The 26,231-nt window shown below is 39.5% G+C and overlaps 1 protein-coding gene across 3 annotated transcripts in view; it reads right to left on the bottom strand.

Moving 5' to 3' along the window:
• LOC107691894 (zinc finger protein 536-like) overlaps nucleotides 1-26,231 on the bottom strand; it is a 196,922-nt gene that overhangs the window by 162,612 nt on the left and 8,079 nt on the right. The window lies entirely within an intron of this gene.

The raw sequence follows: 26,231 nt of genomic DNA on the forward strand, positions 1-26,231 counted from the left end.
AAATTTGTGTGAACTGGAAGCTGCTGCTGACTTTATTTCAGTATAGTGACGCATTTCCAACTGAAATGGAATATTGAATAGAGTGTGGGGTTTTATTTAAGCGCTCCTCCTCTCATCTCTCACTCACAGCAAGCTAACGGTTGGAGGGGCGTGGTTAAGCATATCTGCCCAAGCCATGGCCCAACCGTCAAACTGACGTCATCAGAGAAAGAATGCCATTCCGGAGTAGAAGCAAATGTCCAGATTTTGATTAAAGATTACCAAGACAATTTTTTTCAGTGGATTAACTTGCACGGATACATTGTTCACCTCAAGACTAGCAATGGGTGCTAACAAAACGAATTTTGTAAATTTTGATTTCATGCAGACTTTAAGGTACTATTATGGAACTTTCAGGGATAATTAAGGCACAAAGTTGCCCCTTTGAAGGAAGAGTCCACCCAAAAATGACAATTCTGTCACCATTTTTTGTCCATACTATGGAAGTCAATGGGACACCAAATCTGTTTGGTTACCAACATTCTTCAAAATATCTTTGTGTTCCACTGAAGAAAGAAATGCATACAGGTTTGAAATGACACGTGGGGGTAAATAGTGACAGAATTTTGTGTGGACAATCCTTTTAAGTGTACTGCCCCAGTGACAAGCTGTTGTACACCTAAAGACATGGGGAAGTCGTGGCCTAATGGTTAGAGAGTCGGACTTATAACCCAAAGGTTGTGGGTTCGAGTCTCGTACCGGCAGGGATTGTAGGTGGGGGGAGTGAATGTACAGCGCTCTCTCCCACCTTCAATACCACGACTGAGGTGCCCTTGAGCAAGGCACCGAACCCCCAACTGCTCCCCGGGTGCCGCAGCATAAATGGCTGCCCACTGCTCTGGGTGTGTGTTCACGGTGTGTGTGTGTTCACTGCTGTGTGTGTGCACTTTGGATGGGTTAAATGCAGAGCACTAATTCCAAGTATGGGTCACCATACCTGGCCACATGTCACGTCACTTTTTTTTTTTTTTTAAAGTCAGCATTTTTGCACTTTTTTCTGGGACTGTAATCTTTTCTCGATGAGTATGGCGTGACCATAATGTGTTATTTACAGAGCTGTTGCTATGAGCGTCTCCACTATGGCATAACATTTAGGAGATTAAAGGGGAATTAGCTTCTGCGCTCATCCACATGTATGGGGACAGATGATATAAAGCCACAAAGTGGGTAGTCATCATAATCATCTTCATCATTATGGTCATCATCATCACCCCATACGGCTTGCATCATGGGAATTACAGACAGGCGGTGGTGCCACCAGGCGTGTGCGTAGTCACGGCTCAGACGGAGGCTTATTCAGCGGGAACATCTCTCTCTCTCTCTCTCTCTCTCTTTCTCTCTCTCTCTCTCTCCCTCCTTCTCTCTGTTCATGCTGCCTATGTTTTCTCTTTACTTCATAATTTGCATCGGACGAAATAATAAATCGTACTGATGAACATTTATGGAGCATCGGCCAGGCCAAAACAAATGGTCTTATTTTGTTATTACCTCCCTCCCTTCCATAATCCCTTTGACTTAAGAAAAAGAACTAAAGGAAAACATACAGAATGTTTCACACATTAAAATATATGACAGCTTCCGCTCATATATCTCTGCTTATCTGTCATTTGTTTTCAGTTGATGTAGCTCAAACCACAATATTCACAACTCTTATTCATCTTAAATGACCGCATCTCTCTCAGCACTCATACAGTGTTAGATACTACAGTTTGGTTTTAAAGTGGTCTGTTTGTTTGTTTGTAATATCTCTTTTCTTTCACACCACTGCATGTCATACAATGAAAAAAAAACGATGTAAAATTTACTTTGAAACATTTTTTTTTACCCAGAAACTGCTAGTAAATTTCACAAATAATTACAAAAAAACAGTAAGCAACGCACTGAATTAAATGTGAAATTTTGAAGTAGAAGGACTGAAATAGTATTTTCTTGTAAAACGTATTCTGATCATTTTCCCCCACCTGTCAGGCCTTGGTTACATCAGCACAAAAAAAGTAATGTCTTTTAAATTAAATTAAGTCCTTTAAAAAAATAATTAATTAAAAATCATAATAATACATTTAAAATAGAGAAAATGAATACATTTTAATTATTTTTTTAAGGTGAAGATGATTAAGTTATTTCATATTTCTCTTAAAATCAAAAACGACACAGCTAGAAACTAATTTGTAGAGCTCTGCAACAGACGTAGGTGTTTAACTTTAAAACAAAGCTGGATATAAATAGTAGAGAGGGAGATGGTACCGTTAGAAGGGACGTGTTGACAGCTGTGGATGGTGCTCGGTGTGTGGGGGTCACAGTGTAGTCTTAGGGGTCGACTGCCCCTTGCTAAATGAAGACTGGATGTGATATTGTCCAGTCATCATGACCATCTGATGTCAATTTCACACAGAGTTGGGACCCTCCACAAGCCGGTCCTCACCACCAACCACACGGGTAATAAACAAAACCATGACAGACACACACGCACGCACACGTTACTATTACAGCCACAGACATTCAGCACAGACTATATATTAGGGTTGGGCCGATAGACGATGCCATCGTCCATCGCAATGGCTGACAGACATCACGATGTTAAGCTGACATCGTGATTAATCCCCCCACCCCACCCCCTCTCCCGCAATCCGCCGCATCCCAGTTCCATGATCGGAAAGGAAATGAAGTGTACTACGGAAACCCTAAAGGGAATAAATAGCCTACGAGATGGGAGGATAAAAAAAATATATATTTCTATACTTTTTCTCGCAATTATATCGTTGGGTAAGTATAGGTGACTGTATATAAATTGCGAGCATCAGGGAGCCGCTATTGAAACCGCTTTCGATTGGGTGCTCTCATTTTACTTTCACTTTCACTTTTGAGATTCGCGATCACAAGGACTCTATACTATGGAGCGGCAGTACTTACCACACATTTGACAAGATTAGATGTTTGTCATTGGTGCTCAGGATCTGCAAATCATTTGCCATCGTCCTATCAGACATTTTGCCTTACTCTGTGCATGTGGTAAGTGAACTTTCATGTACTGTAATGCAACAGGCTACCGCTAGCAAGCGGCTAACCTTTTAGTGGCTCCATATAACGCATTATTTGTTTCACGCGTCGGGCACACCCCTAACCCCGCCCCCCGCCCCGATGTCATCGTCCATCAAGATGTTTCACTGTAGACATCGTCCGATGCCAATTTGGTAGACATCGCCCAACCCTACTATATATAACACATACCAGTACTCCATTAAAGATGTAACTAAAAGAATGATGTATTCATGAATATAATGACTGATAGAGAGAACGAGAGTAAGCATAAGAATCATTCTTCTGAACAAACTCATGCTTTTCTACAAGTATAGCACTGAGACTCATAACCTGGCGAACACTAACTCGCTGGGACGGTACATCACTCCCACCACACGCACACAATCACATCATCTCGTGCCTCAAATGATGCTAAATGATGCTAAACACAAGTCCATGGTATCCTGAATCTCTCCACAATCATCCCCTGTGCAAAAATAGCAATCTTGTCTTTCAGCTTAAGCAGGGCGAGAACCATTCTAAGAGGCAATGAATTTGGTTGGGGCTGAATAGGATGTTGGTACATGTTTTACTAAAGGAAATATAATGGCACACTATTATTAGATCACATTAATCATGAGGGTGCCAAAGGCACTGACAGCAGCCCTGAAAAGGATTGAAAACATTGGTAATGGATATAAATTACCCATTGTGTGATAAAAGGATTTTTCCACTAAGAAGGTGGGAATAAAACAGAGAGTCTCCGAATGCGGGTGTGTAAAATATGAAATAATACAGGTTATCATGTCTGGATTAAAATTTTAAGGGAATCAGATAGTGACAGCGAGGCCTAAAGTTAAAGCACGAGCTGTAAAAGTATAGGAATTAAAAGCAGATTAATTTCAGAGTGACTCTGAGAGAAAGCGAGCGGGCGGATGAGAGCGAGAGGAGGGCAGGAGGCACGAGAGTAGTTTTGATAGAGGTCTGTCAGTTGGCACGACGATAATGAGTCGCGTCTCTGTTATTCGGTTATTTATTGCCGACTTGGCTGGCAAACAAAAGATCAATAATTTTGAGCAAATCTAATGTTGTCCCTGCTGCTAATGTGCTCGTCCATCACTCCTGCCATCCTCACATGGGAGAGACACCGAATCCCGGCTTATTCCACATCAAATGCAATTATGTCATATGGCTTTAATAACACGCCAGCCCCCCATGAATATGTGGGGACAGTTGATTAAGTATATGCATATGTGCCCAAACATGTCACATACTAGTAAATCATAATATATGTTGATATCATATGCATTTTTAGTTTTTTCGTCTGAATCAATCTTTATTTGCTGCCTTAGATTTCTAATAGGAAGTGTCGCAAAAGTCCATCAACACAATGACAGAGAACACGTTTGCATGCTAATACACACACATGGGCCAATGACATGACGCTTATTTTTACATATTTTAATTTTTTATTAGGTTATTTTAAAATACATACAAATTTAAACAGACAATGACTTGAATATAAATGATCATATTTACTTTGACATATAAATTATTGCTTCTGAGTGGGCCTTGTAAAACGTCAAATTTCACTGTCTGGAGATAAATGAGGGAAAATATATATACAATATGTGTATACTCAATATGTGTATATTTTTTTATTATTTTATATAAACAGATTTTAAATATTAATAACATTTCTAATAAAAAAGTGTGTCTGCAACATCAAATCAGCAGCATTTTATTAATATACTAATATAATATTTATTTATTATTACTAATATAATATAATTTTTTTTTTTTTTTTTTATGAAACCGCAAAAAGAGTTCAGGTCAAATGATTATTCCCAAAACATATGATTTTCATGAAAAAAAAAAAAAAAAAAAGATTAACATGCCCTCACAAATACATTCAAGGAAAAAAAAATTTTTTTTTTCACTTTATAATTGATAGTTACACCTCTTGACATTTGTAAATATTTCTACACTTAGACCCATTTCCTACAGATGAATCCAGACAGGCAGAAGCTCCTACATGTCAGCCTTTAACCTTTCCAAGCATCAACACACAATCCACTACTATATCCATTCCAAAGGCTTCAACAGAACATATTTTAACTTGATTTTAAACATTATGGTGAAAAACTCGTTAGTATCTCTGCTTGTATGTCATGTCACCTATATGACTTCACCTGCAGTGTTTACCCCAAGAAAACCTAATTGACATCCGGCTCTTGTTGCCATTGTGAGAGGGTAAACTGGAGGCAAGCCATGTGTTAATGACAGTGGTGGGGTGGAGCATGGGAGAGACTCATCGGATATCATTAGCACTAGCTCGCAGTGCCTAAGGAACAAGTGTCAGAAATCACAGCTCATAAAGACAGCTTTAACTGAAAAATGAAAGGGGCTTCAGCCCAAAATATACTTCCTCAGAGACGACAAAAAAACTGTGGTGTGAGGATGTATGCTGTGCATCAAGACATCTTTACACAGACGTTCAAAAAGTTTGGGGTCAATTAGATTTTTTTTTTTTTTAAGAAATAAATACTTTATTCAGCAAGGACATTCAATTGATCAAAATTACATTTTAAAATATATTAAAATACAAAACAGTTATTTTAAATTATAATAATATTTTTATTGTATTGTGATTACACAAATGCAGCCTTGATGAGCACAAAAGACTTCTTTGAAAAACATACAAAAATCTTAACAACCCCAAAGCTTTGAACAGTGGTGTATATCAAGTTCTGTCAACAATGCTCTTAAAATGGTGAAATTAAGATATTATCTTCTATAATAGTCTGTTCTGTTCCTCTGAGCAATGGTGCCATCATCTTCACTTTCACCAAACACACAAAATACTCACGCACCCCCACCGAGTCTTTAAAGATGTCATTTTTTTAAACATACACATCAAAGTTGTGGAAGAGAGGCTTTCTCTACTGAACATCTGCCTTTGTGTTCAAGTACAATCTAGCTTTGAAAAGAGGAGGGAAAGCGAAAGACATCCAAAGATCGCTTTCCCATTCACAGCCCCCGCGCCGACTGGCAATACATCATTTGTATTGATGCAATATTAAATTTCAATATTGCATGTCAAAAGGTACAAAATGATAGATCATAGCCTAACTAAATGAATTATTAAAGGGGCCAGACTTCACCGCGCTATCGGCTTCTCTCCCAATCAACTGTGTCTGAAAAGTACAGTGTGATACTGGCAGCATTTCAAAGCTCGAGCGTTTCTGTCTCTCTCTGTCCCCGTCACTCTTCGCTTTCTTTTCCTCAAAGTTTTTTTGTTCGTCATAATGAATCTGGATTTGTGTCACCCCCAAAATCCACCCACAAAGCAAAGCTGCGTGAGCGTCGCTTACGATTGTGTGGGATTTTTGTTTGTTTGTTTTCTTTTTTCCGTCCTGTTCGCTCCGGAGAATGCCAACCGTTATCAGATTACTCTAATCTGTTGCTAAAGAATTTAAAAGCAGGGCTGAAATTGTTTTCAACAGCTCAAATATGTGCTTTATGGGTTTCATATCCAGGGACCTCCTTAGAAAACAAAGACCTGTATGTATCTTGAAACAGATTGTTTTTAAGCAATAGCTTTTAAGTGGATCAATTAATTAAATGTAAAAAATAAATAAAAGCATCGAAGTTAAAACTGTAACTAAAACTTTTTCTTTATCATCATCAAAAAAAAAAAAAAAAACTAATAAATATAGCTTCTGTGTTTCACTTTGGTGGTTTTGTTTTTCGAGCGCTGACCACAGAGGCCCTATTATTTTATGAGCTGTTGGTCACCTAAACAAGAATCAAGTACACTATGTATTTCACTCTCCAATAATTAGATACACATTTTTTAAGTCAAAAACATGATAATAATGTATGTGTGTTTGTGTTGGTGGTAATGATGACTCCAGGGGGACTTAATTGGATAGTCCAGATTGTCGAACCGGTGACCTCACACAAGTCACGGCCACCATTAGCGTTCGGCTTGCATGTTAACAAACACAATCCCGTCGCCTTTTACCATGGCAAAAATTAAATTTGAGCTCTTTGTCTGCCTGCTGCCTTTGCCCTAACGATGGTCCCCGTCTCTCTCTTCCTCTCTCTCTCGCCCGCTTTTTCCCCTTAACCAAAAGAACACAGAGGAGTCGTTAGGACCCTCTCTTCATTACTTCAAAAAACCAATCATTAGACACCAGAGTATATACGTAATTAGAAAATCACTTCCTTTGCAATCCTGGCTAAGTAGTTTACATACTGTAATTACAGGGACAAAATCAATTTTTAATCATTCTACTGATTGGGCTCATCAGCTCAGTAGGAACATTGTATCCTGCTTGTTGTGCGAAAGCAACATCTGGGCTAAAACAATTACCCTTTTGTGTTCCAAAACTATTCAGCGCAGGGCATTCTCCAGCACCCAATGGCTGCCACTAAGCCCCTGCGTAGCCATCTCTTTCTCTCTCCCTCCTTTCCTCTTTCTTCCTCTCTTTCTGCCCTTGACTGTTGCGCAGCGGATCGCATTTAAAGCTTTATAAATCAATACGCTATAATAAGATGCTCTTGAGAAAACACAGCATATTGCTTTTTTAACACCTATTTTTTCCCCCCACCCGTTTTTTAGACTTCGTCGTGTTGCTTGTTGTTGTTTGCGACTCAATCAGGAAAAAGGGAACAGATTTTGTTTTGCCTGAAGAAATATCACCTTATTAATAATACGTGTTCCATTCAGCTAACAATTAGAGTAGTATTTAATGCACAAGTACAATATTCACAGAGCAAAACTGTGACTGCATTTTAATTATTGCTGTTTAAGAGAAACAATACTAACAGTGCACACGCCGAACGGCGGGAGTAAAGGAGTCACGGCCTTCAGCTCGGGAGAAAAGAGACGAAGAAAGAAAGATGTTTCCTAACGCGGCATATTGAACTTTGAAGTCAAAGCGTTCCTAATATGTTCCTACCCTTCGCTGCATAATAAAACGCTTTGTATTCGTGTCTATGCATTGGCGGATCGATGGGCATTAGGCCCGACTCCCTTTCTCTCACTTTGAAAACATAGGAAATCAGATTTGGAGAAAAAAAAAAGGGAGATGAAAAATCAGTTAAAGCATTGATCGTGCCTGCTGTATGCAAATCACATTTGCCTCTATTTTTTGACTGATCAATAGGGTTAATTAACAGATTCGTTTTAACTGCACTTTGCGACACCATCGACCTCAGAAATCATCGCACCGTCTCGCTGCCATCGCAGTAACGAATGACGGAGTGCGTGCGAGGGCCCATAAATCTAAAAATCCAATCCATCTATGAGCACAGGCATAACTGTAAAATATGAGCGTGTAGACAGCTCTCAGGTAGATCTCTGAATGCCAAGGAATAGGGACAACAAAGACTGTCTTGAGTAGAGGATCAAGGCCCATCGCAGTTAGAGCTGAACTCTGAAAGTGAATAGCCAGCGTCGCATGTGTGTGGTGGCACTAGAGGTGGTGATGTTCTACTATTTTGGATTAATAATGGATGCTTTTTGAAATGATTATTATTCCCAAAATGCTCTTTTGTGATTTGCTTTGAAGGGGAAAGCACTGGGAAGATTGCACTTACGAAAGGGGGCCGCTCATTTGGAGAGCTTTTTCCAATTATACAATTAGTCAGGAATGTAGGGCAGCAGCCTCTGTGTACCGATCACGCCGACCCTGGAAAGAGAGAGAGAGCTTTTGCTTTTGCTTATCGAGTACAGTGAAAAAAAAATTATAAAAAGACTAAATAACTAAATTAATTCATTTTTAAAAAATGTATAAAACAACACAACTAGCCCAGAAAGTGGTACAGTGGGAATGTACTTTAAAAAGTGGGATTAAAAAAAAAACAAGTCCTGACCTTGCTAGTGTTGATTGCGTGTAAACACCAAAAGCGATACGTTCTCAAATATTAGACAAAGTAACGGGGTCAGGCATTTCTGTTTAAGTATATCTCTTTATTTCTGAAGGACTTTTTGCTGTTACATAGGGTTACATAGGTTGATTGGCCAGTGTTGGCACGCAGGACCAAAAAGTCCTAATTATGCCACTGATTATATGTTTTTTTTTTCTTTTAGATGGTGAAGAGATTTTCATTTTAACATTTGCCCTTTCCATTGTCCTCTTGCCAAAGCTGGTATAATGCCTGCTAGTTTAATATGAGTGGGGAAGAGAAAGAGAGCAAAAAAAATAAAAAACACAACAGCTACCATCTGCTTGCCTGTGGATTTTCTGTAATCGCTCTTTACTGATTACACTGCTGACTACATGAACCTCTTAAATAATTATCCTGCAATAAAAAATGCTAAATAATTATTATCATTAACTCCTAGCAAGACGGCTGCCACTCCAACTAATGCTGCCTAAACTGTCAGAGACAGAGCGCCTATGTGCCATGTCAATCATAGGATGGTGAAAATACGGACGATTTTTAGGATGCTTCATGAGGGAGATGAAGGTTTGATGGATCATGTTTGCCTATATTACAGATTAAATTCAAGAGCGAAAGGGTTTGTAGGCGGAAGCTATACGACACACAAACCGTCTTCGGAGGCTACGGAGAAGTCCGTGTTTTGCTCGTTTGATTTTGTCCTCTGGATATCGGAAAAAATGACAGAAAGTGAGCGGGACCTGACACCGGTACGCGGTTGTATGGTAATGTAGGAGTTTATTGAGTTATGAGCGTATGTATTTACAGAACTGCTTTGGACGGCACGTTTAAGATGGATCCCGTATGGCTGCCGAGAGTCATATAGAGTTCAGATTCGACAAAAGTCAGTAGTTTGACAGTAGCCTTAGCAATAGAATTTCTACGTTGGATACTTCAGCGATACAATAAATAGTGGCACTAAAACAGACATGATTTTTTCCCCCAATACCAGTTAAGCGCAAACCGTTCTGCAGATTCTTAAGATGTCATTGGTCATGTCATAAAAGTGCCAATTACCTACAACAAATACTAACCCCTAAATCCTGAAAAAAAATTATGTAGAATTTATTTTGAAACAGTTTTCACTCAAAAATAGCTAATAAATTACACAAATAATTACAAAAGATGGCAAAGAACTCATTAAATTAAAAATTACATTTTGAAGTAGGAAGGCTGAAAAAGTATTTTCTTATCAAATATATTTCAATAATCTTTATTTAAAACTTTTTAAAAAAATCATCTTTTATAATGTAATCTTAACATTGCTTTTTGTAGCGATCAGACTCTGAAGTCCAAACTTGTGACTGTGTGATTGAGTTGACCAATAAAATCAGCTGTGAGTGTTTGCACTTAAGTGGTTTGCACAAACAAAAAAAAAAAAAGAAAGAAAAATTGTGCAAAAAAACACAATTTTAGTGCAAAAAGTGATTTAGGCGTATTGATTTTTGGTCAACATCATTCTCCGTGGCCTACCATTACACATTACCTTCCTTTACCAATGTTTCTCTCCACATTTTAATACAAATGTTTCGCATTTTCAAGCTTCTAGAAAAAGTTTCTCATTGATTAGCACTTTAGCACCAAGCAATCAATTCCTACAAGGAATGCCTGCAGGACGATGACCTATTATGAATTAAAAGAAAGCTTCGTTCACTGCAGAAAAATGAAAACTGAGGAAAGAAAGATGCAAGTATTAGGACAGGAGGAGGACAGGAGGAGGCCAGGACAAGAAGAAAACAAAGAACATCTGAGAAGCAGCGCAGCGAGACCGATGTGAAACTGAGAAGTGTAGGAGCGCTACATCCCACCCTGTGAGCTTGTTGTGGAGCCATCATCCCTTTTCATCTCCTCTCTTTATACGGAGGACAGAAGATGTTCGAGTAAAACGGCAGGCAGACCCAATCAGTCGAGCCCTGATACAGACAGATAATTCACCCCTCCTGTCACATGATCCCTCATCAGTCTGGGAGATGGGGATATATCGCCAGCAGCTCCCGGAATAATGGCTGCACCTGTTTACCGTGTCACCTCTGTTTGCTAATTGTCTCCTTGAGCTACATTGGGGAAGTGAATATGTCTCCTGCTTCTGACAGGCGGGCGTTTATTTGGAAAATATCATTACTTCCAGTATGATTGTTCTTTTTGCTGCTTTTTTCTTCTTCTTTTTGTCACTTTATGCTTTTCTCTCTCTTTCTTTTTGTCTTTACTGTCTTCTCTCTAGCAGGAGGGGGGAGGAAGTGGTAAAAGTTAAATGACTATGCTTGGATACAGATTTCACGTCCTGATTAGGCGAGGTGACAGCGCGCGGCTGAAAAGTTCACATCCACTTGTTTCGCTGAGGAGGGGAGCGTGACAGACATCTTTAATATCCTCCTCTTTTGGCGCCATCAATCTCCGTGCCAAGCAGTCGTACCTGCAGCCGGGCATACGAGGGAGGCGGCACAGGAAGAACACAGACAGGTTCACGCGAGGGGGTAGACAAGCGCCTGTAAACAAACTCAGCCCATGCAAGAGATTCAGCAACCATGCATTTGATTTACCTGTAATTACAACTTCAGAAAGTCGTGCCATATTCAAACAGCTAAAATGTGGCAGCTTTTTTTTCATACTCTTTTCACCAATGCCCCTACCACTAACTTTAAAGCAGTTGGAGCGTTTGGGTTTCGTTTAGCCCAGGATGCTCCGGATCAGTTGTATGTAACTGAAGCCTATAATGTTGCTCCACACTGGTTCAGGTGCAATAAAGACACGTCCTTAGACAGACCATGAGCACTGTATGTGGTGCAGGAGAGGAGGCCACTTTGATGATGGGGTAAAATATGATTCCTGTCCAAGGTGCCACTTTCCTGAGAACAAAACCTCCTTTCTTCCCTCATCCGCATCATCAGCATCTGTGTCTCTGTCATCAGTGTCATTGATGCTTTTTTGGTTTTCCTCAAAGCAAAGCAAACAGACAGAATTTCTTGTGTGTGATCAAATTTTCAGTTTTATAAATAGACAGGTATTAGTATATTTTTTTCTATCTGTTTAATGCAATTTTAAGGTCCACTTATAATGTTAGCACAATTTTTTTTTTTTCCCCAACACCAATGCCGATATTTTAGAGAACACAGTGGCCAAAATAAAGCCAGTTTACATGATAGCACACAATTTAATTACAAGATAGGGTAACACTTTATTTTAAGGTGTCCTTGTTACACGTTACATGTACTTACTATTATAATAACAATTAATTATGCATAATTACATGCAAGTAACCCTAAGCCAAACCCTAACCATATAGTAAGTACATGTAGTTAATTAATATTACTCAGTACTTAAATGTATAATTACACTGTAACAAAGACACCTTTAAATAAAGTGTAACCCAAGGTAGTTTGTAAATGCTGCAACAAAATGAATGTTTATATAATGGTTGCTAAAAGAATTTAAAATAATTAATTGGAAAATGTAATTAATCAAAAGATACTACTTAACAAAAAAAATTGTTTTGTAAAACAAAAACAAAAAAAACTGATTTCATACTTTATGGCAACATCTTGATTCTTAAATAAATTATATATACTTCCCCCAACCACACTTTAATCAGCAAAACCTTAATATGATCATTCACAAATGCCAAATATCTGCCAATGTATCTTCACTGGAGACATATCACTTGACCACTATAAAAAGTCACAATTTCACGACTTTAAAATTGAACAGGCTGTTGTTAGCTGCTACAACTTTAAGAAATGCCCCTTTCTCATGAAATGAGTAACAGTGCCTTTCTCCTATAAGACACAAGCTACAAATTCAATATAGCTTTTAACTGCTCCATCCTTCAATACTAGCCTCTCTGCAGATCCTACATCACACTGTAACAGACACCGCACCTTAAACATCCACACTGAAATGTGCCACAAAACCTGAAATGATTAGTGACCTGCTTATTTCACGAGGATTTTATTTTAACAGATCATGGAACTTTTGATTCCTCCCTATAAGACCCCATAAGATTGAATGTATATTAAATAAAAGCACACACATTCTAAACACACTTCAGCATGCAATGCCTTTTTTATTGTTGTGACCATAACAGACAAGTAGGCTAGTACAGAACGAAAAAAAAAAAAAAGCTTGGTAAAGTCAGAAACAAATTTACAACGTCTCGAGCGTTACCCAATCCTGCTTTAAAAGACTCCTGCTCAGCGCTAAACAAATAATCTGGACGGCATAAACTCTGTGAACTACATAACCTGACCTCCCTTTAAAGTAGCACAGAACCCTGAGAATACAGGCCTCCCAGAGAGAGAAAGAGAGGGGGATAGAGAGAGAGGGCAGCAGTGAGAGGGCAGGGGCACAGATGTGGGGCTCAAAGCGGGCCACCCCCAGAGCCTGCAAGGGGAATTCTAATCACCCTGTAGTATTTCAATAGAGTGCCAAGACGAACACACTCGCTCACATGTGTACACACACACACGCAAACAGATACATAGTCACACACACACATACATATACTCAAAGGCATGCTTGCCTTAAGTCACATTCTAAATTGGATCCCAGGAGCTTTTTCTCTACCTAGTTCACCAAAGGCATTGTGTATGTTTTCTGAGTACTCAGCATATGCTGGGTAACCTGAACACTCTTTAGCACAGACATACCCACACACGCAAACATATTGTTTCCAGAAGTCATAGTTGTTGTGTCTTTTTTCTTCTCCTAAAGGTATTTTCCATTAGGAGCTTAATTAAATTCAAAACACCACAGATATATCTATTATGTCTAAAAAACATTAAAAAAATAAAAATAAATCAATCAGTCAATCAATAAATAAATAAACGCCCACCTGAGATGAAACCATGGATCCAGGCTGTGTTAGCATGCTTATTATATTGTTTTTTTTTTCTATGAAGTTCTAAGATTTTCCAAAATACGTTCCTCCATAAAATCATGCGCAGATGATTGATGACTGACAATGATATCCTACAGTTTTGTTTTATTAAAACTTATTGTGGGATGCCAGAAATTCCTCGAACTGCTCTGCTTAGAGCTTAAACATATTATTAACAAAGATTTTCACCTGCTTTGAATCAAGCATTTTCTTAATTTTATAATAATTTAAATGTTTCGTTTCATTACATAGGATAGTATAAAAGTGACAGGAAATGCAAGGGGTAAAAGTGGGATTTGGAGCCAAATTCAAACTTGGATCACCCACACAACATGTCAGAGCATGTGCGCTACCTGCAACAGTCTCCAGTAAACGAAGAGAAGACTCCTCAGAATTAAAAGAAATGATGCTCTCAGTTGCCTACTCACAATATTTACCTGTTAAAGGACCGTTTTTATAGTCCTTGGACTCAACAGACAGATCATGGAACAACACTGTCTGTCAGAGCGGCAAAATGGTAAAAGTAATAGTGAAATCAGTGAAGTGTTGACTTTATAAAGGATACGAGGAAAAATACAGACCCCCCCCCATCACCATCTCTCTCCGGCTGGCAGCCGAAGTTAACATTTTCAGAGAGAATATTCCTCCCTCCAATAGTGGAGCGTAATTCATTTTCCATCTCTGTTCATTAATCATTGTTAAAATTAGTGATCCATTTCTTCCACTCTGCCATCTGCACTCAGCTTCGTTACAAACATGACACCTTCCCGCATAATAAAAGCTGACAGGCAAGAGGATGCCTTTCCAAATAGCTTTCTGCATATGTGCACCTCTACAACTGATGCTGTTGTCAAGACAAAAGTAGGTTATTTAAGCTCCCCACTTTAACAACGCACACACACAAACGCAAACATACACGCATGCAATCACGCTCCTGCCAGACACGCACGTATGCGGCATATAGACCAGATGTAGATGTCCGACAACAGAGCACATATTTACATTAAATGGCGAACGGATAACACTCACAGATTCCATCAAACCAAGTTTCTTAGTTTGTTTCTCTTGCTCACTCTGTCTTTCGCTGCTTTAAGCATGTGCACTTGCAAGCTCGCAAACATAATCTTATCTGGAATGTGCTTAAATCTGCAAAGAAAAACACACCAAAAGCTGAGCTATTGTCCTTGTGACAAATAAAGTTATGAAATATCTAACACAGACATGTCTTTAACACAGCCATCAGCACCAAGACAACAAAGAACCTGTTGTGAGTTAATGTGCTGTTTACGTCCTCTAGAGTTTTATTTCACCTTTCATTAACACATGCTTGTTGTTTGTCCAACAGGCCTTGAGAAAAAAAGGCCTTGGCCCTCACCCACAGTTTGTGTATGTGTGTGTGTGTGTGTGTGTGTGTGTGTAATAGGATTCTCATGTATTGCATTCTCATTTCTCACACATGGGAGACAGAGCTTTGACCTTCTCTAGGAAAATAATAGTGATAATGATGATGATAATAATAAATGCATTATATTATACAAAACACATAATAAATACAACATATATTTAATACTCACACCTACTCTTGACTGGTATTTGTCCTGGATATTATTAGCAGAGTCTCCTATTCTCCAAGCAAGTGAAGACAGAGCAGCATTTACTTGGTAAATGAAAGGCTGCGTAACGTATAGAAGCCCTTTTCTGCACCAGAGTAAAAAATAAAAAAGGTAATGGTGTGGATTTTAAAATAAGAAATGAAGTCACAACTATAAGAAATAGTTACAATTGTGAGATATAAAGTCACAATTACTAGAAATAAAGTAAAAACTGTTAGACATACAGTCACAATTCCGAGAAATAATTTCAATTGCAAAATATGAGATTATGAGAAATAAAGTAACAACCGTGAGAAGTCAAGATTACAGCAAATAAAAAATTGTGAGATATAAAATCACAATTGTGAGTTAAAGTCAAAATTGTGAGAAATAAAGTCACACTTGTGAGATATCACAAGTCATGCTAAGTCACATTCACGAGAAGTAGTTTCAATTGTAAGATACAAAGTCAAAGTTACAAGAAATAAAGCAACAATTAAGAGACATAAAAACACAATTATGAGTACACCTGTGACATATAAAGTCACAATTACAAGAAATAGTTATAACTGTGAAATATAGTTACAATTATGACAAATAAAGTCGTAATTGTGAGGCATGACATCACAATTGCGAGACAGAAAGTAACAACACAATTATGAGATAAAGCCGCAATTCCAAGACTTGATTTCTTATAATTGTGACTTTATATCTGACAGCTGTGAGAAATCACAACTACTAACAGGTGTCCATATGTCTGTGTTTCTGTGACGTGTGTGGGGAGACGCTTACGTGTTTGCGGAATTTGGGTACCAAATGTGTAAATATACGAGTGGACTGTGCTATTAACAAATGACTAAGTGTGTGTGCGCGTTGGTGAGTGTTTAGAGTCTCTGCTGGCGAGGAGAGAAGGGTCGTGCTGATATAATGAGCAGCTTGGAGCAGATGATGCTCCGACTCCATCCCTCCAGATCCAGACCAGAAGCCTGTGTTTGCTTTCAGCAGGCCGGGGCTCCAGTCTCTCCGCTCCCCCTTCCATCCCAGTCGAGTCCAAGGCTTCACGCTAGGCCTCCCAGGAGCCCTTGGCCCAAACCATTAATCTATATAATGCCCTCAAAGAGACAGTTTTTTCACACCACCGACAGCCAAGCCGAAACAAGGGCAACGGCTACACCGTCAAGTCAGCTGTTCGCCCTGCTGTCAGCACACACACGCATATAGACACAATACGACAGCCACAAATAAACGATTCATCTTATAAACATATCTGAAGGACCGTAAACAAGAAGTAGAAACCCCGAACCTTAGATCACGTATGATGCCCATGAAAAAAAAATGAAGTGGGAGCCAGTCAGCAGATGGGGCAGCAGCTAAATCGTGTTGACATTCACCCTCAACATGACCAAGAGAAAGCCAGAGCTTCAGCAGTTTCCCCTATCTGCTAATTTGGTTTTCCTTGACCCTGACGCACACACCAAAACACACATCTCAACACTTCCATTCACAGCGCACACGCAGACATGTTTAATTTGAGGTTCTCACCACATCTGAATTACAGAAAAACTGATGGTGGACAGAGGCCAGGCCCCGCCGGACTGATTAGCATCATTTAAGAAAGCGCGGAGCGCAGAGAAGACCGCCCAGCCTACGAGATGGGTGGCCTCTCCCAGCACTAGAAGTCAATACCTAGTAAACTCATTTGAATTGAACAGAGTGAAAAAGCACTCCAACACCCGGGCCACTGCATACATTTCCCCTCTCCCCCTCGCACACATGTATTTATGTATTTGTCTTTCCCTTGCTCCCTTTTTCCCTTTGTCTCCCGCTAAGTGCTTTCAATGCTGGTCACCATAGACTGCCGGCAGAGGTATGCATATACATTAAGAGTGGAACAATGTTCTTTTTCAGAGGTATGAAAATAATAGAAGGGAGAGGCGTCCCCCTCCCTCTAGATTAGATAAGCCATGCAAATGGCTTAAAATTTTGTAAAGCTTTTGAGAAAATCCTACTTATGGTTGCGATTCTGTGCCAAAAAGTTCATCTGGCCTGTAAATTTAAGCATGGATTACAAATATTCAAATCATGAGCTTACTGTTCAAATAAACATTTCCAACAGGGAGAAAAGTTGCAAGGCATACACTTTCAACATAATTCCCTATCTGGCATTGCCTGCCCCTCACTCCTAATAAAACAAAACCTCTCCAAAAATTCAGGAGAGAGCGGGAGGGGGGAGGGGTGGGACAAAACAAAGGAGTTAAAAGTTTGCCTTTCCATTTTTCGTCAGACTGAATAAACACCGCTGATGAAATCTGTAATGAATGTAATTGTAACCACCTATACAATTGCAATCTGCTGGGTAAGAGAGCGAGACAAAAAACGGAGGGAGAGAAATCACAGGAGCAGCACAGGCTGGGAAAGTGGAACAGATAGTAGAGTTTATATTTGAAAGGGAAAAAAAAGTATGAGCAAGTGAGCGAGAGAATCAAATGGCTTAGGCTGGTCAGCTGCTTGCCACATGGTAGAACTAACAAGAACTGAAGTCACAATGATTCCAGCCTGGCTTGAATGTCCCCTCTCTTACATTCTCTCTCCCTCATCCACTCTTTCCAAAACAGTGGGACCGACTCGGACCCGGACACTTCTTACAACTTTAACCTTGACCTGGACGTCAAGTCTTTCGCTTCTCTTCTTCCGCAGAGAGAAGAAAAGAGAAAAGCGAAAGTCTTTTTGTGATGACAGCCGGTGCTACCCTAGGATTAGAATAGCCCCTATCATTCCAAAGCAAGAGTGCCATATTAAAGTCTTCCACATTTGCGAAATTGCAAACAGATGCAACTCAAGTACCTGCAAATAATCTGCCAAGACCAATTTCAAAAGGGAGATTTCCAAATATGTGGAAGTCATTAGGACGCGCATTATTTTTGCGATGAGCAGTAGGCTGGAGCCGGTCTAGAGGCAGATGGGTGCTGCTTTTATTTAGCCAGAAAAAAGGACTGTGTGTTGTTCCATCATAAATGAAGATATATAACAGCAACAAAACAATTATACACCAAATATCGATGATTCAAAGACAACAAAAGAATGTACGGTTTCCTTTCATCGTTACCGACCACAATCTTTCATCTTTCTCTTTCCTTCTTCAAGTTTCACTATTCACTTCTGATAACATGAGACACAAAGAGATCTAACGGTGATGTAAAGAGAAAATATTAAAGGTAAAAAGCTTCAGACATCTGATTTCCAACTACTGTTGTTTTCTTTTCTTCTTGCTCTTTAAGAAACTGAATCGGTTCCTCTTGTTGACTCTCTATCTCTCGTTTTATCTATCAGTCTTTCCTGTGTTCTCCAAATAGCGTTTTACCTCTGCATGCCTGTGCCGCATTCTCTAATTAAAAATGATTTTACCACCATGCACTGCGACAGATTTCATTAGGATGTGTGTCGAACAGCCTCTCTCAGCTTCCATTCAGCATGGGATATCCCAGTCACATGCATGTTATTCTCTATTATCCTGTTTCTTGACATGTTCTCACATTAAACAAACAAATATTTCGATGGAATGAAAAAGTTTGATTAATTGATCAAATGTCATTTAGCATTTTTAGCCTCTTAAAAATGGTGCTCAAATTCAGCCAATAAACAATAAGTATTCAGTAAAATGTATTATAATTGTAACGATCTATGTGTTGTTTGTTTGGGCGAAGAGCACGCACGCGATGTCCTCGAGGGGGCAATCTGCGTGCATTGCGAGTTTTTTCCAATGAAAAAGCTCCGTTCTCGTTTGTCTCTCTTTTCAAGTAAAGAGGGGCAGCCATCTGCTCCCCGTGGTTCAGGACCCGCTGTTGCTGAGGCACGGAGGAGAATGAGCTCGTGGGGATCTCAGGTGGACCTGGCCGATGAGTTTAGAGAGGGGCTTTCCTTCTCGCGCTCATCGGCGGCGGGCGAGAGACAGCCGCTGGAGGATGATGTTCTCTCTTTGACATCATCTGATCCAGGGGCCAGTGCTCTGCTGGGTCCAGCCCAGGAAGAGCAGGAAATGGATGAAGAGAGCGAAGAAGCTGAGGCTGAGCCTTCTCAATCCTCCTGCCCTGCGTATGATGAGCTCTTAGAGGTTATGGATCGCGCCACGGCAAGGCTTGACTTGCCGTGGAAGCGGACTAAGGAAGTGACGTCGCGAGGTCGTCTCGAGGAACGTTATCTTTCTGGCCATAACCCTCCAGCTCAGGTGAGCCTTCATTATTATTATTATTATTATTATTATTATTATTATTATTATGTTTCTGAAAGAAGTCTCTTATGCTCACCAACAATGCATTTGTTTGTAAAATATTATTAATTTAAAATAACCGTTTTCAATTTTAACATATTATAAAATTTAATTTATTTGTTTGATGGAAAGCTACATTTTCAGCAGTCATTAGTGTCACATGATCCTTCAGAAATAATTCTAATATGATGATTTGGTGCTGAAGAAACATTTATTATTATCAGTGTTAAAAGCTGTGCTGCCTAATATTTGTGTGGAAAAAGTGAGCGTTTTAGGATTTTGATGAATAGAAAGTTCAAAGGAACAGCATTTATTTGAAATAGAACTCTTCTGAATCAATACAAATGAGTTTACTGTCAATTTTGATCAATTGAATCTGTGCTTGCTGATTAAAAGTATTCATTTCTTTCGATCTTACTGACCCCAAACGTGTTGAACTGTAGTGTATATATAGAGACATTCTTCAAAATATTTTCTTTTGTGTTTCACACAAGAAAATCATACAGGTTTGGAACGAGGGTGAGTAAATGATTAAAGAATTTTTCCTTTTCCTTTTTCTGGGTTGAACTATTTCTTTAACGGGTGAGGAATTGAAGATGCAAAATGTAGTTTTTATCTCCCTCTTTCTCTCTGCACGTCCATATTCGTTTTCTGTCTCAATGTAGCTGGCAAAAAAGAACAAGAAAATTCTATAATTGAGCGGTACAGAACATGTGCCCTCCCCGCTCCAAGATGACAGATGGATTATAAAAACTTCAAAGGCGAGCATTTGGAGCACCAAGGGAGAGATGGTAGGTATTTGAACTATCGTTCTTTACCCAGGAGACAATGGCTGCCTGACACGGCGTATACATCAAGAAATAGTGCAACCACAGAGACATAATCTCTCTCTCTTGCTCTCTCTTTCTCCCTCGCTCTCTCTCTGCGATACATTAAACATCCTGTTATGAGTAACTTTCAGTCAGGCACAAAAAGGCTAAGGAGGGTTTGTAAGATTAAAAACAGTTCACGGTGCACACTTTGGAAGACCTTCGTAACTGCTATATAATGTGACATACACAGGCATAAACAGCAAATTAACTTGTCATCCACAGCGAGAAGTCACTGAATGTTGTATTAGTTTTAGAGTCTATTTAATGAAACGCTACACTCATGAAGGCTATAGCTAGAGGAGCATTTGCCCCCTGAATGAATCCAGCAGCCATGTGAAAGAGAAGCAGTGCTATCCGTTTCTCTCATCCTTTGCCGTGCTTTAGATATGGTTGTGATCTATTAAAAAAACATGGCCATCTGTCCAACTTCCTTCAGCACAGAGGCAGCCTATGGGCAAACTACTTTTAATAATATAGAGACAAGATGTGGGAATGCCACCATGCATACCTAATGAGAAGATCTAGATCCCCTGCTGCAAATCACTACTGATTCTTATCCAAATCTGCCCCGGTGTGAACTTACTTGCTTTTGTTACTGGTTGAAAACACACACACACACACACATACTTGCACTAGAACACAATCTCATTTGTTCTGTGACTGTCGACTCTCGGCTTTAAGGATTCGTCTGTAGGATCTAGACAGTATAAGTGAATTCTCTGTTGTTTTCTTAAGATTTCACTTCACTTCCTTCCCAGTTAATTGGCACTTATGGGCCTTTTTATGAGAAATTAAACATAAATATAAAGCAACATTGTGCATAGACACAAATCTGGAACTTAAGACAATGAGAATCAGAAAAAAATAAAATAAAAATCAGAAAAGACAACCTACACACACGTTTAATAAAGCATACCTGAAATCTAGACACGGCCCACTGAAGCAGTAACACTTATTCATCCTTGATTTATAAAGCTAGTTGGCGTTAAGCTTTGTGTTTCGCTAAGAGGGCTGCCCTTTGACCTTTAGGATAACCACAGTTTGTTTGCGTTTCTGTATGAATGCGTGTAGCTTCTGCAGTGGAGCGCGTAGTAACGCTTTTCTCCGACTGGTCACCTTTTCAGTGTCCATCAGGATTTCCTCACTAATCCCAATGGATCATCCTATCAGTGCTTAAAGCATGTTTATGTGTAATGGAATCCATCTTTCTTGATTTATCCCACTCCCCCGCTCTTCGCTCTTCTTTCTACCCAATTTGTTTTATCTATTTTCCCCACGCCAGTAGTTTTGAGATCAGAGTAATAAAATATCTGTGATTATGTTTTTTTTTATAAACATATATAAATCTATCTATCTATCTATCTATCTATCTATCTATCTATCTAATTTTATTTTCAAATACATTATATTACATGAGTAATATTTATATTCATATAATATTTTTATTAATATTATATAATAATATAAACAAAATTTATAGATTTATTCTTATAGTTTACACATTATGGAAATAAATACACTAACGTTGAAACGTTAGGGGTCGGTAAGTCTCTCTTGCTCACCAAGGCTGCATTTATTTGATCACAAATACAGTGAGTAATATTGTGAGTAATGTTGTTGTTGTTTTTCTTTTTTTTATTATTATATTTAAATTATATTTAACATTTTTCGTGGGTGTCACAAGATCCTTCAGAAATCATTTGAATATGCTAATTTGATGCACAAGAAAAATTACTATTATCAATGTTGAAAAGTTGCGCTACTTAATATTTTTGTGGAAACTTTTTTTTCTTTCTTTAGGGGTATTTGATGAATGGAAAAACAGTGTACATGTCTTAACTGTCACTTTTGATGAATTTAATGTGTCCTTGCTAAAGAAAAGTATTAATTTCTTCTATACACACATATATATATATATATATATATATAGTGAATATATATATTCACTGACACCATCAAGAACTAATGCTTCTGATAGTAGGCCAAGCATATCAGCTGATATGTCCTCAAATTGGCATATCAATCATTTACTGGCTATGATAAACTAATTTCTCAAGATATAGATCTTTGTTTTGTTAAATATAAATAGTGCTATAGTGAGTTTTTGCAACACACCCTCTCCAAAAGCAAGAATCCAGGTGCAATCTTTTACCTTTAGCTTCTCAGCTCCTCTCGAACACCTGCTCTATTCCTCTACACAGTCCCACGATGCTCTCTTCTCTCCAGCTATTTCCCTCTCTTCCTGGGCTTGGAGGTGTGCAGTACCTCCCCCTTGCTCATAACCAACTGACAACAGTGTTTGATTAAAAGTGCATTTGGACGGTAGAGAAAGAACCTGACCCGGCCTCTATAATTAAGATCACTTCCGAGATTACTCACGACAACAAAAGTGGGGAAAGCGGGGATCCAGCGGCCAAGGCGAGGGGATGAAACAGAGGAGCATGGGACGGGGCAGACCCCTCGTGTGCCTTGATCAAACGTACAATCGAGGGGAGACGGACCCCTACGGCTCCCATCGCACAAGTCCTTCTCTGGGGTACGAACACATCCCGCTTTACGTATCAGTAGGTGATATATTCAGTACACGCCGGCATTTCACACATGTACACACACGGCAATTTCACAATAAATCCCAAATTAGAGGGAAAGAAATAACAAAGTCCTCCCAAATAAAGGCGCTAACACGCAGACACATAGCATGGGAGCAAACAAACATTTTCGTATGCAATAACGCAAATACACACACTCCATTTTGGAGTAACAATGCTGCAGGTGCTGTTCAAGTCTAATGAAGACAAATAAACGTGCGAGAGTGCCTAGAAGTCACATAATAACAAATAAAGATCAATACTTCTCAGAGGAGAATTATTAGCCAGCTTTGTGAGTTTTAGCCAAAAGCCTCTGGGTGTGATTTGTTCTGTCTCACTCATAACTTCCCTTTTTCACAGCAGACACAGAAACCCCACATCACATTTATCTTTCTCTCCTTCTCTCGTGTGCGCTCTACTATGGCTGTGGTTAGGGCGCTCACTGAGGCGTTGCGAGTTAAGTGGACTGCCCAGAGGGAGCGTGGAGCTATGCCGTGGCCCACCTGGGCCTTGATCCCGAGACCTCCTGCGGTCAGAGGTCCATCTCCTTAACCGTTCCTTGGTGATGCTTCGCATTACCCCGGCCATCCTCAGCCTCCAAACCCAGCGCGGGAGGCCATTAATATAATCACAGGGATGTAGTGTGTGCCGGAGAGCCCCGAGGCTACGGCAATCAGTAGGGCTGAATGAGGTCTAAGAGAGACTGAGGGGAGAGAGCGAGAGGAAGAAAAATATATAAATCGAGGAGCAAATCTCCCATAGCTTCCCCATTCGGCTCATGCCGAAACAGGATCGCGTCGGATCATCATTCCTGGAGACGTGGGATGAGAGGGGGGCTGAGGTTTGCACTTTAAAGGGGACCTCCCACGACGGAGAGGGGGAGATCGGGGGAAGGGGGGATCATGAATCTTCTCTGCCCAACCTTAAGCCTCTCTAGTTAGTTGATCTAACGATGACTGGTCACAGTACCATCATCATGCAAATTTAAACAGAGATGATCTTTTAGCCGCCTGATGAGGGGGCCACACATACAGGAAAAGTGTTAATGATCAACAGCAGACCACAGGCCCCTTCCTCTGCGCGAATCATGTCATCGCCGGCTCGACTTGTTATGAAAGTCACTCTCGCTCTGAAACAGCCGATACCCATAACGTTCTGATTAGCGTCATGAAATTAATTCACCCTTAAGCATCTTAGCGAAATCCAACCCACATTTATGTATAAAAGTCGAAACTATAAATATCGTGTTTATATTTAAAAAAGCACATGGAAATTTATTTTACACCGTTTATGGAAAATGCACAGCATGCTTTCAAATACAAGCAGGAAACAAAATGCCATCTTGTTTCCCCAAGAAAAGTCCAGACACAAAGGATATGCTGTAAACATACACTTCCAGTAATGTTCTGAATTTTTTTACTTCAAAAATGCATTTTCCTACAATAAACAGGTTAAAAGGTAACTCTTGTGCTCGTTCACTTGACCTCGGGAAGTTAAGAAGGATGCCGGAGGTTGATCTGACGCAAAGAAGTCATGCATAAAAACTTCCAGAAGTGTAACTGAACTCTAAGCTGTCCTTTCTGAACATGCCTTCCATTTTTTTTTCAGTCGTGTGGGTCGTTTGGAGTGGATTGGATCATCCACATTATCACAGGCTGATCTATACTGACAGCCTTATTTACAAAAATGTGGGGAAGACTAACAAGGCAAGTTACCCCACACTCTCTCCTTCACTCACTTAACTTAGCTTTCTCCCAATTACAACGAAAGTGAAAAGTGACGTGACATGTGGCCAAGTATGGTGACCCATACTTGGAATTAGTGCTCCACATTTAACCCATCCAAAGTGCACACACACAGCAGTGAACACACACACACACACCGTGAACACACACCCGGAGCAGTGGGCAGCCATTTTTGCTGCGGCGCCCGGGGAGCAGTTGGGGGTTCGGTGCCTTGCTCAAGGGCACCTCAGTCGTGGTATTGATTATTTCCATACAAAAGTAGGTAAAACCTCCGCCACAAACACTACAGTAATACACAACAGATGCTTTTATGATCTTATAATATTCTATTTCACTGACATACAAACATTTAAATTAAAGGGGGAAAAAATCTGTATGGGTAACTTGTTATATGAAAAAGACCACACAGATTAATAATAATAATAATAATAATTAAAATACATTTATTCATAATAATAATAATAATAATAATAATAATAATAATACAACCCAATTTGTCATCTATTTAATGTGTGATATTCTCCAGACCCACTGAAATTGGGCCTGGCCTTAACCTTGGGCAGAAATGAGCAGATATACAAATACTTGCATACTTAATATTTGTTCTGGGTGGAAAAAACTGTAGGAAGGTCTGCATACTCATATGACACTGAGGGTCTGAAGATGTGGCAGTGCTGGTATGGCTAGAGGTGTGCAGGGTGGTTGACAGTCACAGAGGGGCATGTGTTCAAAGCCTGGAACGCTCATTAGCATTCGGACCTATTTATTTACTTTAAGATCTCCAGAAAAACAGTAAAACCCTATTAGAGCTTTCAGAGGAGGGGAAAATTGTGTTTTAAAAGTTCTAGGTTGCATGGGGTTTAAAGTCACTAAATATTTGCAAAGAGCCATTTGGGTGAAAGATGCATTCATATTTAGAAATAAAAAACTGTAGAATGTCAACTAAAACACTGAGAAAATAAGTAAAAGATGCTCAGTGTATTTATAAAATGCAGTTCATTTACAATCATTCATTAAAAAAAAGAAATCAGCATTAAAAAAATTAATTTTGAATAATTTAAAGTGTATTAATTCTATTCTACTGAAGGAAATTCCAATATTAAGGTCAGATATTGAGCGATACGGCCCCGATGTGACCATGATTCAGTTCAAAGTAGCAGGACAGACGTGCAGAGGCATTAAAGAGCTTTGCAAACAGGCGGTCATGTCCCTGACTGATATCAAGCGGCAGTTATCAGCACTGCCACACACAGATCTCTCACAGCCTGTTCAAGAGCACAGCACA

The sequence above is a fragment of the Sinocyclocheilus anshuiensis genome, unplaced genomic scaffold, assembly GCF_001515605.1.
Source record: "Sinocyclocheilus anshuiensis isolate Anshui unplaced genomic scaffold, SAMN03320099.WGS_v1.1 scaffold754, whole genome shotgun sequence".
NCBI classification, from domain to species: Eukaryota; Metazoa; Chordata; class Actinopteri; order Cypriniformes; family Cyprinidae; genus Sinocyclocheilus; species Sinocyclocheilus anshuiensis.